Raw genomic sequence first — 17,092 nt, forward strand, 5'->3', positions numbered from 1 at the left:
GATCAGGATACAGAAGCTGACCAATCAAAGATTGGACTTTTTTAGACAAACACAAAGCAGTGCAGAATCTGTTTTCCAGTTTTCTGCTGAATGACAACATTAAGATGTAAAAATAGAAAAAGAAACTCTGTGCATTCATTCACAAATTCAAGCACTCAGAACTAGATTTAGTCTTAGCAACACAATACCCTCCAGCCCCCTGCTTCACACACAGCCGTGGGCAGAGAAAAGGCAATTATCATACACTGAAAACATGTTTTATACACCACTAAAGGTGTGTAAACAAACTACAACTGGTAGGAACATATGGTGAGGTAATCCGCCTCTGCCCCTGTTAGGTAGGCATCGACACAGCTCTATTATAAATACAGACAATTACTGACACATGAGGCGCCAGTTTTCCGAGAAATATTCTGAGAGCAGGAAGTGTGAGCGTTCCACCCACATAAGCCGGGCCTAGGTGTGTGGGTGTGTGTGTGTGTGTGTGATAAGCAGGATGCTTACTTCTCCTCAGCGAATAACCTTGTGGTTCTTCAGTATCAAAACGCGGTCGTTCACTCTGGACTCTCAGAAAAGTACCCAGGCAGTATTTGCACCCAGCATAAGCTTTTCCACCCTAACACCAATCTGAAAGCTGTGACAAGTATTTCCATTCAACCTGATATTAATACATGAAATCCAGTATAACAAACTACTTTGTATTAATCTAAAACGGTCCTGGTCTCAGGGCCAAATGATCCAAAGCTCACCAGTATTTTTACCTTTGATTGGTTAAAAGGAACAAAATTAAGATTTTAGAGTGGCCTATTTAAAGTCCTCACTTTAATCAAATTTAGATGCTGTGACCATAGACATGGGCTGTTTTTAATTCCCAGTTATCACAAACATTTGACAGTTTTTGCTGTCATGGGTAGAACAGCCAGTTAAGAGGTTTAGGGGAGAAATAAACTTTTTCATGGGGGCAAGTTGTTTGAATGGCTTCTTTCTCTTAATAAAAACTGCATTTTACATTTTGTCAGATGATCTTTTTTGGATATTGGAACGTGTTTGATGATCTGAAACATTTAAGTGAGACAATAAAAGCAGAAAGATATAAAAACTGTAAGGGAGCAATTAATTTTTCTTGGCACTGCATGTCTGGCTTTGACTCGACTAAGACAAAAAGAATATCTGTACTTCTTTCAAGAGTTTATGCATATATTAACACATTATTTGACAAATTATAAGTGTTTGTTGTTAAATATATCCTCAATTGAAATAAAATGGATAATTGTCTTCAAATTGGCTGTGTTGTGTATTTAATCGCCAGATTTCTTTACCTTCACAGCTGACAAACTAAGTTTATCTGAAACGTTTTGGCAGTTCTCCATTGTTGTTACTTTGTACACAGTTTATTTGACATCATCTCAGGTAGTGATTAGTGTGAAATTCTTGGATTAAACATTTGGAACAGACTTGATCCCGCTGCAAACAAGAACAGCGGGACAATTCAAATGATAAGTTGAAGGTTTTTAAAAACTGAAGCTGCAGTTTTATAAAAGACCAAACCCATTTCATCAAAAGTAATTTATATCAAGTCTTCATTTCAGTTCTTTATTAAATGAGATGTAATCATTGGAGTCTCTTAGAGAGTTGCATCAGTGTGTGCTGATTTTATTTTAAAAAAATGTTTTAAAGGAAATCAGCCTGGAGAGTTTGTCAGGGTTATGGATGAACTGAGGATGTCGTGTCATTGATTAGTGTCTTTATCCAGGAGCTGCTGCAGATGCTGACCCTGTGTTTGTGTCACAGTCTTCCCTGCAGTGCTGCCATTGTCAAACGTTGGTGTTTAGCCTGTGACTCACTAAGCCGCCGTGGATCAAATGAACGCTGCTCTGGCTTCAGAAAGGTTGTGGCCCTGGATACAGCTGAGCAGCTGAAGCTCGTTCATGTTAGAACTAATTTTCCAGGATGCATCAGATTTCTGGTGGCAGTTGCAAAATTATTGTATGTCTACTTAAAGATGAGCGTTGGCAGGACATTTGCAGGAAACTCAAACTTAGAACTTACATTCAACTTAACATCCTACATTTAAATCTATGTAGACTGGGCACAAATTGTTTTGTCTCATTTATTAGAATGCATGACACTCTAATAAATTAATCAAATCAAATCAGAATCCACTTTATGCCACAAAGCACATACAGTTTTTAAAAGTGAATTTTTGAATGCTGATGAGGTCCAAACAGGGAAATCCTGGTTTCCAGAGCTTGTCGAAGGCGGAACCGTTGCTCATTTATTGCATGTAGTGGGTCAGAGTTGATGTTCCCCTGAGCCACCAGCAGTGGCAGTCACTGAGCTAAATTGATGTGTTTCTGTGAATGCTTTAGCGGGCATGTGTGTGTGTGTGTGCGGGGGTGTGTGTGTGGGGTTGGGCTGTTACAGCAGAACAAGACACTCGAGGCACCGACGTTGTTGTTGTCATTTATTTCACAATGACGGCATAGTGCTTGAAAGCACACACTGGGGAGGCATTATGCTGCCTGTTTGGAGAGACGGCATGATAAGGGCCAAGTTCTGTTGGCAATATGGCAAGGTTGTTTCCTGAAGACGGATAAAAACACACACCGCAAAGCAGAGGGAAACAATCTCTTTGTCTCCAACTGTGCATATTTAAAATCTGTCTTTTTTCTGTTTCAAGTTTTGTTAGTTTTTGAGACTTTGTTACTGCTTGAATGATAAATGGTGACATATCAGTCCTGCAATAGGTTTTTTAAATGAAACTGATAAACTATGAATCATTTATATCTAGGCTGCTTTAAATTACATTCATAAAACTAATTTACTGTCATTATAAACAGATCTTTGTTGAGAACAGACAGCATCACAAAGACCAAGAACCACAGCAGAGAGGTCTGTGATGAATCTATGACATTTAAAATGGAGTTGGTTTATAAAAAAACATATCAAGTTTTGACTCTCCCAGCCTTGAAGTAACAGATACATATACTGGTCATCAATACATAAAGAGTCAAGGGAAGGGAGCTCAATATGGACCTCTGAGGAACTGCAGTGGAAACTCAAAAAACGTGGCCCTGGATAAAACCAGACCCTTTTTCCTCACTTTGCTTTGTACAGAGGAAAACGATTGCTTGCTGGAGGTATAGACTCTGTTAAAGTTTTAAATGTTGCCCTGTCACTAACGTTTGGCCGTGACATTATGACAATTACCTGGAATTGCCTGAAATGTGAACAGCAATTCTTTACTGCTAAGAGAAAAGTGCCAAACTGAACTGGCTGTTGATGTTAATTCAATATTTGGACTGAACATGAACTGAACAGTTTCGTTCACTTCCTCCACAGCCATTTCTAAAACTAAAGGCAGACTAAACAATGCAGAAAATCAGCGTCATCATTCACAACTTTTCATTCTGTTCGGTGATTGGCTCACTTGAAGTTCTACCGGAGAAATCCACTTCAATTGGAGAAAGCCGAGACGGAGAAATGAAGGGAGATGACAATCAAGCCAAACTGCGCAGGAAGGCAGTGGCAGGGTTGGCAACATGCTGGATGCAGGAGGGATGACAAAACCGTTCTGATCTTTGGGAATGTCTCAGAATCACCCAGAATGAGTTGGTGTGAGGAACTGGGAGGAATGACCTGATATTGGGTCAGTGCAAAGCATGGATGGGTGACAAGCTAAGACAATGTAGTTTGTTTACCAAAATATGAAATATTGTCATTTACCACTTTAGCTTTCTAAAACCAGATTGATGCTTGAAAAACTTTTTTTTTTGTAAGCTGCATCAATGCTTTTCCCCTTCACATCTCGCAGTGGCCCCATCCACATGACTAGTGAAGCAATGCAATGTTTCTCCTGAAAGATCGATGTCACCTGCAGACTCCATGTTGACATCTACAGCTCACCGTTTGGGCCGTAGTGATTTTATTTGATAATAAGTTACCTGACTGCAGGAATCCATTTTTTTTCTGGCTCCTGGAGGCATGTATTCCACGGCAGCGCTGCAAGAAAATGATAAGACAGTTGAGGGATAATGGCTGTTGGTATCGCACCTAAGAGGCTTTTTCCTGCTTTGACAGCAAGGCTTAGTGCAGAGAGGGAAAGCAAGCTATTGTCAGAGGTAGCCAAGTCCTATTATTAGGACTTATATGTATGTTTCTGCTCAAAGATGACACAATGCCTCAACACAACAAAAAACAGCCACTTGAGTAGGATGAAAAGGGAGGAAATAGAAAATGACTCCAATCTAATGTGTTGTTGTTGCTACTTGTTGTTTCCTTGTTTGCAATGTGACTTCTGAGACAAATATTCAATGTTTTTCTTGTCATCTGATGGAACTTCAATGGAAAAACAAAAATGCTGCTGCTTTTTAGTAAAAAATCAAATAATGGTGGTTTTCTTACTGGATTCAAATTGCAGTGAAGCAAATGAGCAAAGCTATGAACATCTGAGACTTCGAAATTATTTCAATTCAGTTTTATTTCAACACACTTTAAATGAGAAAAATATCTAGTTATGTATTTGAGGAGATGGAGGAAATCTATCTGTTCACAGATTATCTGATTCTATACTATACTGTCATGACATGGTGACAGTTTTAACAAATATTTTTTTTAAAAAACATTCTTTATAAAATTTATATACTGCACATTTAAAGTGTAAAGCTGTAAATGCTGGAAAGCAGGCTGTAATTTTTCACCTTTAGACTATGTTAGGATACTAGCCAGCTTATAACGTCTGAAAATACTGGGTTACCGCAATATACACCCCAAGCCTCAACAATACCCTGTAAGCCTAGACATGAATCTGTATTATAATATCAGATGAAAATTATGAGAACAAAAAAAAGGAAAATGAAAGGCCTTTTTGTGCTTGGAACATACATAATTACAACAACTTACACATTTCTATCCGCCTGTTAAAATTTAGAGTCAAAGAGAGCGATAATAGGAAATATCCAGCAGCCTATTTTCAAATTAAATTTGGCCATTTTCTGTGAGTGTATGTGCTGTTAGCAAATTCTCCGTTTGAATAACTTCACCCCCAAGGCTTGATGGATGCGATAAAGATATTAGATTTTCATCAGTTCAGACGCTCAAGTTTCTGCCACTAGGTGACTAAATAATTGAAGACTTCACTCGGGGAAAAAAGGACTCCAATATATCTGCTTGAGTAAAAATGTTGCTTCCTCCAATTTATTAATTTTTCAAAAGAGAAGAAAAGCCTTTGCGCAGATTCAGAACTCTTTGTAAGCAGACATGACTTAGCTGTGGTTAAAACTTTCTTTCAGTGTTTATACTAAGCATTAGAGCAGAGGAAGTCCTAATTTATCTGTTGATCTCTTGTTTCATGCATTCATCTGTTCATCAGTTGGTGGATGAATGATGGATAGTTTAAAAGCGGGCTGTGAGACAACTCTGGAAATGTAATCATAATTTTCTAAAAATGTGCTGGAAACCTGATTCTAATAATTACATCGAGTTCTTTCATAAATCTGATATCTTGATAATTTCCTGAAGAAAATGTGATTGTCCCATTAATGCATGCTCTGAATACATGATGAGTTTCCAAACATAATTGTTCACATAATTTAATATTTCTGTTGTTCATGTATTTAATTAAGTGGGTGAGTGAAGCACTTCTGCAAGGAGCACAGAAGATCTGACTCACTGCCTTTCTTTTCATCTCAGGAATCAGTGTTATTACACCAGCTGACCCCCCTGAGTTGTTTTCTTTATCCCCGTGTCTGCTGAAAAGTAATTAGCAGAGCTGTTCATTAATTACACATGAGTCCACAGCCAGACATCAGAGTGTTTCCTGAGCAGGTGACTGTATCAGTCAACTGAATCCAATTTTGCCAGCTTGCACGACATTCATAATTTGTCCAATCAAGACATCAGAGGCAATTTGTCTGGCGCTCTCCGTCCCTCGGCCACATCCTGAGCTCCTCTCATGCAGGAAAATTAGAGTATTCGTCACCTGTCCCTGAAGGACCTCGCCTTTGGGAAATGTGGCATCCTCCGTCCTTGTCGACAGACCCAGGGCCTGGCTCACTCATCATTGTAATTAGTTTTGTTTTGCTACAATTGTGCTCAGCAGTCCTACTTTATTGCTGCGTGCGGTCAGGACTCATTCTGCAGTGTTGCATAAAGGCTGGCTTTGTTTAGAAGACCTCCCAACATGAAAAAGCAAGCATTGATTTTCTCCCTCTCTTAACAGCATGCAATATCTGAACATGCATTTTGTGCCAACACTCCACAGAATAACAATTACAGCCCAGTGTTCCATTGATGAATCAAGGATGGCTTTAATTAATCAACAAAATATCACTGCATGTGGGATCAGACCAAAAGGAAAACCGGTCTCTAAGGGTATCTCAAAGCTTAGCAATATATTGGAATATAAAACCAGTGTAAATAGTTTAAAGTTACATGTTGGCAGCAAATCTCAGATGCTGTTTTGTGTAAAGCTGGCTCCTGTTGGAATCAGAGCAATTGTAGCCCATAAATCATCTGCTTTAATTCATTTACTGGACAAGATAGACATGTTTTTACACAGGAGGTGTTCTCATAAACCATTCAATCTCCAAAAATGTTTTTGAGATTGACTTTGGTCTTGGCTCCCTCTTGGAGTAGCCAATAGTTTCAGTCTCCTAGTTTTACCAATCTGGATTTATGCTTGACAGAGCTTGAACTATGGTGGCCCAGAAGGATAAGCAAAATGCTAAAGCTAGAGTGCAACAGCAAAGGCCACCACACAACTGGAAAAAACTACAATGCAACTGCAAAAGACACAGCACGACAACACAAAGCCACAATATCACAGAACACAAACCAACATAAAAATCAACCACAGGTCATAAAGAAACTGAAGCTGGAGAAAAAAAGGAAAACATGAATATAGATTTCAAAAACAAATCAGAAACTAAAATCAATGAACAATAAATAAATAAAATACTACAGAAGAGGGAAAAAAAGCTATATATAACATAAAGGTTTAAAGATTATGACAGTATCAAAAATATCATTGCTGCATTTCATATGGCCATATATTTGCACAATTTGACATTTTGAAAATAAATTTGCTTGATAAAAAAATGCCAGTTTTGAAAACATTTTCTTTGTCAATGAAAAGTTTTTGGCTCTGACATGCAGAGGCTTTTTGGCCGTATCGAAATTGGTTGATCTGTTAAAACTGCATTGGAAACACTTTTTTTGCATCACATTAATCAATGAACAGCTGTTGCCACTGGCACAAACCACAAAGAAAAAGACGACAGGAAGTAGTTTGAGCATCATGGCACGACATGTTTTCTAATGACACATCACGTGAACAATCTTATTCATCATTAGCAGAATATTGGCAAAGTTGTGCACACAATTATCACACCAATCTTATGAGGATCAATTAAACGCAGCTATTGATCCTTAAAAGGTTGATATAACTCTTTCATTACAGGTTGAAACTCTAAATAGAAGCTCTTTGCTCTTCAGCCCATCGCGTTTAGTTTACTCGATCCATTTCCCATCCTTTTATATGCAAGCATCACATCCTGCAACTACAATAACCTCAGTAATGTTGGCAAGCGGCAGCTGCACTCCACTCCTCTAGCCTAAACTGATTCACACCTGTGTATAGTGGCTTGTGTCAGCCAGGGCCTCGGTGTCACCTGTACCACACGCATGTGGCGGATTCATTTATAACCAGGACAGCCTTTTAGTAATCAGATAGTGGTTCAATAGACGCTGAACTGCTGACTCCCTTGAGGAAGGCTTCTGAAGGGCGATTTACCACCTCAGTGGTGATGTGATGTCTATCCTCTGTTGGTAGCTTTGCTGCTGTTTCTGTCTGTGTGTTTGTTATGCTCCTTGGAGAAGGACTGGGCTGAGTGTAACAGCAGAACAGACAGATCGCGTTCAGAATTCCCTTTTCCCAAGCAAAAAGCTCCAGCTTGCAAGAAAGTGTTGATGTGATTGAGTTCTCTGTGTGGTGATAATACGTCCTTGACTGGACATTTGATGTACATATTCATGTCAACAGACTCTGCTGAGGCAATATGAAGGTCCAGGTTGCTAGAATATGATTCCATCTGCATTCTAGTCCTCATCTTGCCCACATAAAATAGATTATGAGATTTAGGTCAGGCCATTCAGCTGGCCAGTACCGGACATCAATTCCGTGGTGATAAAAACAGAAAGTGGTCATTTTGGTAGCCTGAGCAGGTGCCACATCTTGCTTGAAATGAAATTAAACATCCATAAAGCTTATCAGTTGAAAAAAATGAAGTGCTTGAAAATTTCATGGCTGATTTGGACTTGATGAAAACACAGAGGACCAACACCAGCTGATGACATCACTTCCCAAACAATTATCAGGTGTGGAAACCTCACACTGAACCAAAAGCGATTTGGATGCCAAGTAAATAAGTTTTATTTGTAAAGAAATCACAGATAAAATCCCAAAATGCTTCACAAAAACATGTAGGAAAAGCAAATCAAACATAACATCAAATAAAATTAAAAGTATTCTGTTCCTCTCATCACTTCCTCCCTGATTTCTGGATTAAATGTAACTTTTTCTTTGACCTAAAAGGAGGACTTTGGACCACTGAGCATTCAAAGGTTATCCCTGGTTCAACTGAGTGTATGGAAAACCAAAAGTGCCACCATTCACAACATTAAAAAGACCCAAAATGTATATTTCCAAATGTGAAAATTTGTAATATGACTGGAGCTGTATGCGTCAGATAAATTAGGCAGTCTTCATCTTAAATAAGTATAGAAATATTTTTTTACATAACTTGTTTTTATTATTATGGACTGAAGTTGCTGGTCAGATTAGCCAATCAGACATCAGGGTTCATCAAGTGAGCAACAGTAGCATTTTAAATTAGTTCTTGATATTTGTCAATCCCACAAGGTTAGGCAAACTTATTAGTCAGTTCAATATTGGAACAGAAAGTGATGGAACAGCGTCACTGTTCAAATACAAGTATGGTTTGTTAAAATATCTTTATAAGACTCTTGTCACAGTTACATATCATAAGTCTGCATAATTTATTATGGGGGGTTTTCTTCAATGTATATGTACCTTGCTTTGGAAGTGTGTGAGCTAAAGAGTGTAAGTTGCTGCACAACCATGCTACTAAATAATTTATGGGCATAAACTCATTACACAAACACCAACACATGATTCCTGTTCTGCTCGAGTGAAAAAGAGTAATTTAAACTCAGCGTGCAGCAAACTTTTGGTTAAAAAAATACTTTGCCCCTTTTTTTTTATCTATCCTTCCAGTTAGTTGCCATACATGAATACATTTGCTCTGGTCTTCTCGCAGCTCCGTCTTCCTGTAAGGTTTTTCTCATTTAATCAATATACTGAACAGCGGGGAGCCAGGCAAAGAAGGCCCATATCTTCCTTTCTGTTTCACTCTTTTTTCTTCTTCTTCCTTCTGTTGCTTCTGACAATGGATACATTATGACAAGACAGATATGCAGGAGGGAAAAAAACAACAAAGAAGCTTGGAGCCGTTGAGGGATTTGACAGGGACACCATGTAACATAATTCAAACGCTGCTGTGACAGCACTTTCTGTTCCAATGTTGAAAAAAAATACTGACATCTGCTATTTTATATATACTATACACTATTTACATTAAAATTGCATTAACATATATTTGTAAGAAGAACCTTATAGAAAGGTCACTGCAATTTTAACATGTTTTAGGTTTTGAAATAGATAAAAAATGTTGCTTCATTGATTGCACTTACGAAGGACAACAATCTTTTTGATTGTCAGTCTTTATCGCATTGATTTGAGGATTTAATTGTTATATATTTTATCAAGAACCAGTATATGGCCAGCAATATCTGCAAATTTTACAGTGGAATGTAACAGGAAACAAGATTGCTGATTGAAACTTTGCTCTACTAAACTTTCTACTTCTCTCAGGTCAGCATTACTAACTTTCCTGCAGTCAAATTGGACATTTATTTCTAATGCTTGAAAACTGCCATCATTCACTTGTCAAATAAGAGTTAAATATAAAAGAAAGCATGAGAAAACTGCTCTTTTTTCAAAGGTAGTGCAATCTTCTAATACGTTTCTCTTTCCATAATGAGTCACAGCTTGCATAACTGATCAACTTCATTAATTAATTATGTAAATTACAGTCATAAAAAAATGCTTTGATCAAGCTTGCATGCTAAGTAGGCCTACATCAGATATCTTCTAACACAGCACTGCTGCAGCTGCAGTTAGACACACTGAGAGCTTTGTAACACTACAAGACCGATGCTCTAATAAGTCATATTTTCCTTTCTGCTCTGCCAGATGCAACATCAAGAAGCTAATTGGTTCTGGAAGCTTCAGTCAAGTTGTGGATGCACAAATGGAGTAAGTCACCAGGTCTTCTCCATAAAAATGATGGGGATAGAGCTGCCAGAGTGCCCTGAAGTGTGTGACTCTAATGCGATTTGGCTAATTAAAGTGTTTCAGTTTCCACAGTGGGTGTACATAATGGTGGAACTGGTAAACTACTGGACTGCATGGTCAGCTGGGGCCTCTTCAAAGTGAGAAATGCCAAACCAGGTCCTCTAGAATTTAATTGCCGGTGTGACATACCTGCACAGCCAATGATACTTGAAGTCTAATGATCACCTGCAGCACAGCCCTGGAGCATTCTCCAGTTTGTTGGTGATAGACTTTGGAATTGGCCACTTGTAGAAGTACAACATCAGGATTTGATGTTCTAAAGCCTACTCAAGCAGTAGAAAGTTAGCCCGGATAAAATGGTCATACTGATGAAGAATCCCTCAAATGACTGCAGAGTACATGGCTGATTAAGGTTTGGGGAGGGTTCCTAGGGAGATTTCTTTAGGATTTGTGGTTGATTGGCTATAATGTTATTCAGCTGCTGAGCATAATTCAGATCTAACCCGTTGTTGATTTAAAAGTTTGTGACTTTGTTGTGACCTTTTGTGTTTATTGTTTTATTGTGCGTTTTTAGCCACTATTTAAAAGCACAAGTCAAATTTCCACATCTGTGGACAATAAAGATTATTATTATTAAAGTGCTACATGACTCCAAACTATTTACAGATGACTGTCATGACCAGCTACACAACTACATCATAAAAGATTAACAGTACTGAGATGAAAATGTGAGTCTTTCTAAGTCTTTAATGATTGTTTACATTTTTCTGTTTTTGCTTACATTTGTACTGAACCGAATTTTGTGTGTTGGACATTGTTTATACTGTTTTGTAGTTAATCTTCTTACATTTAGAGATGTCCTTCATTTGAATCTCAACAAGAAGAAAGCTGTTGTTTGAAGGAAATCCAGTTGAAATTGGACGAGACAGTGTATTTTTGAAGAAGATACTCTGGTTAGAGTAGATTCAAACAGTTTGGGTTGCATTGAAAATGTTGAATCAACAACATAAACACACTCCTCTTGCATGGTAGTGATAATATTATGTTGTGTGGATGTTTTTAGGGATGCAAGTGGTCAGAGTTGGAGGTAAATGCAGGGCAAGAAAGCATTTTAGAGGCTATGAAAGAGTTGAGACCGGGTGGCATTTTCACCTTCTAGAAGGACAGCTACTGTAGACACACAACTGTTCTGCATAAAGAATGGGCAACAATGTGAGTCTGTAGAGAAGATAAGCTGGTAGAGACATTGAACCGACTTCAGGATGTTTTGGTCTTTACATTAAATCCCAATCCACAGACATTTGTGGTTGAAAGATGACAAAATGTGAAAAAAGTTCAAGGGTTGTGAAAAATCTTGCAAGGCAAAGTAAATACTTAATGAACAGAGGAACTCACCTTAACATCGATGTTTGGTTGGTGGTTTATTTGCATTTTTAGGTTTTTACAAGTTTGAAAATGTGTTTTGGAGATAAATGCCACTAAAAACCAGTGGAGACTGTTTAGAGGCCACGGCCCTCACTTGGCGTTTAAAGAGTGGTTGTGCATTTAGCATTTTGTTTAAAGGGTCGATGAACTGATTTTTTCAGCCCTCTGGAGGCTGTTGCTTAGTTGCGATTCATTGGCCACCTGAGATTTAACTCAATGAAAGAGTGTTGCTCTAACAGCGGCATAAACGAGCTTGAGAATAAATCCCCCATGTGCCTTTTTGCATCCAGCCCTACAACATGAAATGACCTTATACCTATAAATACATTTATTCACATAAAACCACAACTGCTACTTGCTGTTAAGAAATGATACCATGAGCACTCACAGGAAAGACTTTAACATTCCCGCAATTTTTCCGTAGGAGGAAAAATATCATCCAAACATGATGATGGGATTTCTTTCCTCGCTTCTCTTTTCTTTTTCTTTGAGAGCCTGTAAGGCACATGAATGGATGTGAGAAAGTTTGTTTTGGTGTGTTGAGTTTGACTCAGTTTGGCTCTTTGAGAGTACTTGAAAATGTGGGGTAAGGGAGGCTCGCATGATATTTTTCTCCCCACTTTCCACTGTCAAACATCTGAAGTGGGTATTTTTTACAGCATTTTCTGTCAGGCAGTGGTGAGTTTGGGTTTGTTCTTTCACGCTGATTACACCCAAGGCAGGATTATTTACTAGGATTTAAGCCTGGCCCAGTGCTCAGGGATGCGCTTTGACATTTAGGCTGGCATGCACTAGGCTGCCTTACATAGGCCCCTGGACTATTATCTCTGTGTTTACCGCTGCACTGACCACCAACCAAACAATAGTGCAGAATCCATCTGGAGTTTATGCACAGACTCATCCCTTATTTTTTTGTAATATTTCATGGAGGCTTTAGAAGCAGCTCATATGTAGGCAACACTGACACCACTGAAATAATTCCCTGTGTATACTATCCTACATCCAATGGAATGCAGCAGAGTGATCAGCCTGTAAATTCATGCGGCTACACAATGAAGACATCATTGATGGCTGACTAGCAGCTCAGAGCTTAGTAGATCAACCATCAATCACATTTCCAAGCTGACAAGGTGCTTGCTCTCTGTCATGGGAGTATCTATCCTCTCTAACAGACTGACAACATAGCTAAAGACACACACATGCTCCAATAATAAGGAGACGAAATGTGTGATGAGGGCTTACAAGTATCCAGGATATGTGGACTGTCGTCTAAAGGTGTTCGAAATATCATTCAAGAGTAGAAGTGGGCGATATGAACTTAGACTTTTATTGCAATATTTTGTGGTACTATTGTGATAATGAGGGATTACTGTTTGATTTTCTTTTTAAAAAGCATTTATTACTACTTTTTTAGGTACCTGTATGGCTGTGACTGCATGACATATAATCCATTGCCCCACAATGTCCTTGACAAACTTTCCCATTTGAAATAAGCTTCTTTATGGTGCCACTTACTTGTAATTTATATCACTAACCTGCACATAGTAACTTCATTTAACCATGTTTTCAAATTTACTGCCATTTATTGATGTTCTTGTGGAACGAACAGTGGGAAAAAATAACATTTCATTTCTGATTAAGCTGTCAGTGTTGTTTATTTTGTTCACCATCAATAACCGGAATTTATCATGAAAGCAATAAATCAAAATTCTTATCAGAAATGTAAATAAAAATAATACAATAATGCCCACCTCTGCTCAAGAGGGATGGGAAGAAAAAAAAACATGCCCAATGAATTTCAATGAATACCAATTAGAGTTAAAATCATCTCATTTTCTGAGAAAAATATGTAAAATAGGTTGTAAATAACTTAAAAACAATACATTGCAGTAAAACCACTACACACCAGAGTAGGTTATTAGTATTGAGCCACGATTTCATTGTTTACATCAATGCAATAACTGCTCCTGCATGTCAAAAAGAGATCAGTGCTTAAGATGTGGTAATATCAGTAATTATGCATGCAGTTGATATACCCAGGCAGGTTTTCAGATAATTCTGATGGTGTGCTGTGAGGGAGACAGAGACGACTCGAATGTGATGCAGTGAGGTGGAGTGATAAATGTTATACAACATGGATTTGACTTTTTTGTACAATAACACTAACAACAAAAAATAAGTTAATTAAAGCTACACCTGGATCCTCATTTCTCTGCAGTGGCTCCTTTTTCTAACCATTTTTCCACAAAACAAAAGACTATGCAACCATATGTATTCCATATTTCTGAAATATCACGCAGATACATAGTGGCACAGGGAATCTTGACACCAAAATATTTTCAATGTGTTTGTGAAATTCCTCCCAGTTTACTCTAATTACTTGGCATCTCCAGATGACATGCCTTTGAGCGGCTCCATTGGTCACACAGAGTCTCCAGCAGGCATCCCCACAGCTCTCTTCGATGTAATAAATAATCTTACAATATTTCTTTCCAGCAGTACACTCACCGTGTATTTGGCTCAGTGAAGCTCTATTGAAGCTGGCGTATTTTCCTCTTGTTCTATGTTGGAATCTGCTAATGGATTTCTGCTTGTTGTTTAAATAGTCTGTACTCAGCTGCTTTGACAGCTGAATTATATTTTATGGAGTTGAAACCACTTTATTGCACGATCACAGACGTCTAAGAATACACTTTTTTTTTATTTTGGTTTGAAGTGGTGTCTGACTATATAAAAATCATCTCTTCCTAAGCCTTATTCATTTTGTAAACTTAAAAACTTCTTATGGGATGTCAAGGATCTTTTTTAATCTTTCATCCTTTTATTGGGGTCAAAGTCAGAATCACAGACACATCATCTCAAAGTTTTTGCTGTTCACAATGGCCCCTTCACAGGATGTTGAACATAAGCATAACAAATGTCTTAATTATTTGTGCCTCTCATTGTTGTAGTAGCTCTGTTATGTTATTTCAGATTTCTTCTTTTTGTAGACTTTTTTTCCATAATCTTTTTGGTTGAGGCGTTGCATGTTTTAACGATTACCCCCTCTGGTTTCGGATGCTGTGCTGCTGGGAGGATTTTTGCTTTCGGAAAGTTGTAATGATACGTTACCGTGGCAACACGGTATTGTTTTCGCAACTGGAAGCAGCTAAAGCTAACATATCATCTCTGCCGCCCACGTGACTGTCACACAGCACCAATCTTCAGTTAGAGGCCTGATCAGATCTGTTACAAGACTGACTGCTACTGCTGCTTCTCTGCCTGTAATATTTTTGTTTGCTTCTAAACTTTTTTTACCTTCTCATTAGAATATTGAAATTAATATGAGTCATTCTTGAAAATAGTTTGAGGGAGTATTTTGACTAAAAAAAACATTAAAAATAATAAAACAAGAGAGAAATATTAATTCAGATTGATTTTATTCTGAATCTTAAGTCAAGCAGGTAATTATTTCTCATCTTTGCAGGTCTGACTTTATAGTTAAGATTAAAGGCCGGTGGTTAACCTCAAACATCTGAATAATCCTTATGCAAAGTCATCCTCAAATTTAATGAACTTACCATCCCAGTTTCAATTATACATATTTTCCTAGCTCTTAAGGTGGATTAAAGTTGTTAAACATTTTTTAATTGGATCCTGCTGTATAAATGGTCAGATTTTAGTTATTTTAGGCACTAGTGGCCTTTATTGAATAGGAAAGAGGGTGGAGAGACATGCAACTAATGGTCTGAGATCACAAATCTAACTCAGGACAACTACGTTGAGGACTACAGCTTCTGCAGATGGTACATACGCTTTACCAACTGATCCACCCTGCGTCCTATTTATCCAACTTTTACATAATTGACATGAAACATATATCATAATTCTGCACCAAAAGAAGCTGGGTGGAATAAATCCCGACATCAACACAACCTGAAACTCCTAATTCAGAAAAAAAAAGTCTGCAAAGCATGTCACATTCGTAATCCCTCCACAAAAGGCCACTGATGATACTCGTGCTTCTGTTTTCTTAGCTTCTGACTGTTATGATCTTGTGACAATATTGCTGGCTCTCATTGTTGTTCAGGCAGGCTTTTAAAATCAAAATAGCCCGGAGAGGGGCTGCCCAGATTTTCCTCTTGAAGCTGTTACCTCTGGAGATGAATGATATACAGAAAAATAAATGCATGTACCTGAAAAATAACATCAGAGAAACAAACAGATCTTTCCTATAACAATATTGCATAATGATAACACAAATTGTTTTTAGGTATATATTGTAAAAATAAATCTACACTAAAGGAACAAATATGTTTTCCACAACATAGCAGAAACAATAAATGAAAAATTTGGAATGCAACCTTGGTGACCTTGTTTCTGACCGTCACCCACTGAGAAGCATATTTGTGTCCATTACTTTAGCTGCAAATGTGAAATGTGGCAAACATAACAGCATCTTTCCACCACCAAGGTAATTCTGAAAGAGACATTAGCTATATATTTCACATGTCTAAGCATGAGGTGCTTATTCAAGAGACTGATCAACATAAGGACAGAGGAAAAACAAGCAGCAAAGAAAGCAAGAGATGGCAAATAATTGAAATTAAATGGGGAAATTCAATAAAACAAATTAACATACGACATAGAAGATAAACTGCAAATCTTTCCTGCCTCAACATGTTGAGTTGCTCATTTCAAGGTGTATAATTAATCTTCTCCAAGTTCATATTGTGGTTCTTCCAAAACTGAAAAAATTAGATGTGAAAAGATGAAAGGATTTTCAGGGTCGAAAGTCTGCTTTTTTAACAATCTGCTTTCTCATTTATGGCCATTAAGGGATGGAATAGAGTAGACTTACTGAAGGGTTGAAGACTTGTGAAGGCTTTCAAGTTTTATTTTTCTTTTGAGGTAAAAAATTTGAGTTTAAGGAACCAACATTAATGAGGAGGCTATGGCTAATGCCAGATGGTTTTTAATGTTTTATTCACTGCAGCGATGTTCTTAGACAGAATGAGGAAGTATGACTACATGGTTAATTTTATGCTCTGTGTATGTTATTTGAATATGGAAGTAGTGTTTGTTTGTGCATATTTTCTGTTGCTTTTGGAGACCAGCTGTTTGATGTATGTGTTAATTGCAATTCTGTGCATACCTGCTCTGGGACCAAGGGTGGAAATTGGCCTGTGGCTCAATCTGGTGCAACTCAGCTCTTTTCTTATGAAATTAAAGTAATTATGCATAATTTCATCA

Source organism: Xiphophorus couchianus, chromosome 17, assembly GCF_001444195.1.
Source record: "Xiphophorus couchianus chromosome 17, X_couchianus-1.0, whole genome shotgun sequence".
Taxonomy (NCBI): domain Eukaryota; kingdom Metazoa; phylum Chordata; class Actinopteri; order Cyprinodontiformes; family Poeciliidae; genus Xiphophorus; species Xiphophorus couchianus.